This window comes from Neltuma alba, unplaced genomic scaffold (genome assembly GCF_004799145.2).
Source record: "Neltuma alba isolate B1F8T4 unplaced genomic scaffold, ASM479914v2 tig00011277_pilon, whole genome shotgun sequence".
Lineage (NCBI taxonomy): Eukaryota > Viridiplantae > Streptophyta > Magnoliopsida > Fabales > Fabaceae > Neltuma > Neltuma alba.
In genome coordinates this window covers 606,496-610,462 of record NW_021635987.1, presented here as the reverse complement: position 1 = coordinate 610,462, position 3,967 = coordinate 606,496, and the positions used below count along the sequence as shown (strand labels likewise).

General features: G+C 35.7%; 1 long non-coding RNA gene across 1 annotated transcript; it reads right to left on the bottom strand.

Moving 5' to 3' along the window:
- Positions 1 to 447: 447 nt before the first annotated feature.
- On the bottom strand, positions 448 to 829 carry LOC114711065 (uncharacterized). Its single transcript, XR_003737117.1, has 2 exons — positions 729 to 829; positions 448 to 625 (listed from the first exon to the last, which is right to left on the bottom strand). It is a non-coding gene; the product is annotated as an uncharacterized LOC114711065 (long non-coding RNA).
- Between the last annotated feature and the right edge of the window lie 3,138 nt (positions 830 to 3,967).

The following is a 3,967-nucleotide window of genomic DNA, read 5'->3' as shown; positions in this document are numbered from 1 at the left end:
ATCATTAAAATTAAAATTGAACCGCACACATTGAAAAAATTAACTTCCTAAAGAAAAGAACTAATATAACCCAAGCCATCACACACTATTCAATTTGCATCACGTTCAAGGTAATTTAAAGTTAAACCAAATACAATTTAAACTAAATTTTAATCTAAATTTAAACTTAAATACAAAGATATTACCGAGAAATAATTAGAAGCAACCAATAGAATCACATATAACACACTATTTTTATTTTTTGGCCAGCAACGGATGGATGACCAAATAAAACATGAAATTTATTTTTTTTTAAAAACCAGATTGTTCTTGTGTTGTGAATAAGTGCTCATCCCATGCATTTAAAAAACTTGATAACAAGCACCGAAGAAAATTGCAGCTAGCAGATCTCGGGAAGGAATGAACCAATTTTCAAGCGTCCAGAGTACAAAAACAACGGCATTCGCATTACTTTGGTAAAGATGCTCTGGCAGCACTACATAGTTTGATTCAACATTGTTAACCAGAACAGGGGGTGAGAGAGGTTAAAAGACAGGAATCATACATGTCACGCAGCAATGGCTCCAAGGCAGCTTGCTTTATGGAAGCAACAAAGGCCTGTATGTAGGTGCATGCAGCTCCTTCCCTGACTTGCACGGCACCTCGTCAATAGGCAAACATCTAATGAGGGAACCAAATAATAATCACAAAGAGATCAAGTCCAGAATGTACGAGGAATATTACACTACTTTGTAATTGTAGATTCAGAAAGAGGGGCCACACCCACACTAGACCACTATTCAGTGCCTAAGTTTACAGAACCATCTTTCATCAACTTTAACCTCAAGCTGTTGAATCTCCCTCGTGAATAATGCCTCGAGGCTTTTTTTTTTCGAGGCTACTTTGAGGTCACTTTTAAGACTACGTACTGTGTTATAGTAAAAAGAGAAGCAATGAAAGTTCAAATTTATCCTTAGGATAGTGATAATGCACATGGGCTTTACCCACCAATTCAACAAAACCCACCACCATTTCCCTATCACACCACACGAGTTCTTTCCATAAAAGAGAATTGATCCCACACAATCCTTATCTCTTATAGCTTTACCATTTACTCGCTTTAATTTCTCATGAATGATGCTGGACGAAGGCTTCGGTTTACACAGGAACTTCCCACACAATCCCACACAATCCTTATCTCTTATAGCTTTACCATTTATCCCTACGATCCATTTCTGTATCCTGACCCACTCACCTTCAATCCGTGGAACTTCCTATGAACACTAATCCTACTGACTGCACGAAGGCTTCGGTTTGCACAGTGTGACATATATTTACTGATAGCAAGGTTCTTTTTGCATCGTAGTTTTGAGTCTAGTTAGAAAATATTTTCTTCTTCCAGTAAACAACACATACACATGACAGCCATTAAATCTAGGGGATTTCAAAAAAAAAAAAAACACACAATCAATCTAGCAAACCAGAGGAAAAACGGATCTGAAAATGCAGAACAAGAAAGGGGGAAAAAATACAGCATCACAAGACTTCAAGCGAAGAAGAAGATCGGCGCACTTACATGGATGAAGCAAGAAAGAACGCTGGAAGTGATCGATGGACTAAAAGATGGACGCTGGAATCAGTCGGATGCTCGAAGCTTCTTTGCGCGGCGCTAGGAGGGGAAAGCAAAAATTTTCAGTACATTGGAGCGGGTTAAATTGTTTTGGGTTTCAAAATGTGAAACTTTATATAGAATAACAATTCGCCAAGCTTGCAAATAACACGCGTGGCGTGCTTGGCGAGGGGAGTTTTAAATTTCACCAGGTCGGCCAGATAACACTTTCATTATTTTTAACCTTTTTGAGCCAAAATGAATGTGTGAAAAATGAGCATTTGTCAGATTCGAACAGGGGACCTCTTGATTAGAATAAGCAAGCGTGGCCAGCCAGGCTAATGAGTTTGATTGGAACCACTAGGCAACAGAAAATATATATACATATAATATGCAACCGTATGTGTTTCACAAAATTTAATTAATCACATTTTAAATTAAAAAAAATATAAATAGTAATAATATTTAATTAACTATATACATGATTTTATTATCTATATCTCTCACACATTTTTAATTAATTATATTATCTCCTTCAATAATTTTATTTCTCATTCCTCTCATACATATGTTCATCATCAAATATTATTATGTCAATTAAGTATGCTCACACTAATTTAATTATAATAATCTCTCTCATATATTTAATTATGTTGTCTCTTTCAATTATAATATCCTTCTCTCCCTCACACATACACACCATCTCTCTTCCAATAATATTTACATCTACCTCTCATGCACACTCTATCCTTCACTACTTTCCACATCACTCAAACTTGCATACTTTCTCATGCATGCCTCTATCTCATTTCTCTCCCATGCACAATGTTTTTCTATTCCATCTCTCAAACATTTGGATATGGCATATGTGTTTTATACACACTCCAAACTTTCTTCCTCTCCCTTTCTCTCTCAAACACCACATTATCTTTCTTTTAGTCTCTTTCTAACACAAAAATACATAAAAAAAATTAATTATCAAAGTTACTTAATTACACAAATAAAATATTATAATATAAACTTTTTACAAAAAATCAAAATAATAAAAAAAATGTGAAAAAACTTTCAGCGGCGACAATTTGTCGCCGCTGAAAGATGTTTTAGTGGTGACAAAAAATTGTCGCCACTGAAAGGAGATTCAACGGCGACTTGAAATGTCGCCGCTAAAAGTGTATACCTTCAGCGGCGACCATAAAAGTCGCCGCCGTAGTGTACACTTTTGGCGGCGACAACTTTTGTCGCCACTGAAAGTTGTAGCTACAGCGACGACAATAAAAAGTCACCGCTGTAACTATCACTTTTGGCGGCGACACTATTGTCGCTGCAAAAAGGCCTGACTTTCAGCGGCGACAAGAAGTGTCGCCGCTGAAAGTCATATTTTCAGCGGCGACTTCCTTTGTCGCCGCTGAAAGTCGTCACTGAAAGTCCAGTTTTTTGTAGTGTTTCAAAGACCGTGCGTTTAAGAGAATGAAGTTGAAAATTTAGACGACAGAACATTCAATCTGGCCTACATGAAAAAGCACTTGTGAAACACTTAAACAAAAGATTGAACTCAAGGGAACATGGGCCATTAAAAAAAAAAAAAGAACTTCGTAACAGTATGTTGCAATTTCCTCTGATCAGCAACAACAATAAGAAGAAAATTTCAATTTTGCATAAGTCAACAATTTGACAGGATCACCACAAATACTAAATGTGAGCCCAGCATCTCTATTTTTCCTCACTTTCAATTCTTGTGACCACAAGGAATCTGAGGCCATCAGCAATTGACACTGAGGTTTCATCCGGTTTAAAATTGGAAATTGAAGGGTAAGGGATGCAATTGAAACAAAGGTCCCTTGGGTACAAAATGGGAAATCAAAAGGAAAAACTCTTTTCCTTAAAATTGTAAAGCTTTATTTCCAACAAAGCCATTTGCCATCTACCAAATATGATAAAAACACTTTATCTCGTCTTCTCCCATTTTTTAAAAAACTTTTCCATGTGCCAATTACCAAATGCACCTTATTTTTATAGGGAACATGTTGAAGGGAGTAATCTTCCCTGAACTAAAAATATATAATATCTATCGCTTTCACAGAAGAAGGCATTGCAATACTTTAGCATTTTGTCGCTGCTTAAATATTAGTCCTTAGGTGCAACTTTTAACGCAAGGAGGGGAAAAAAAAGGAAGTGGCCATAAAACACAAAACATGTGACTTAACATCATTTGTGCTTGTGAAATCATTATACTTCAAGATAAAAAAAGTAAAATAAATTTTGGCTAACTAATAATATACTCAATATTGGTGTGTGTGTGTGTCAATATAACACTTAAGTATCTATATTATTTGTTAGACATAAAATATTCTCATATAAAATATTACTGGCAAAAAAATT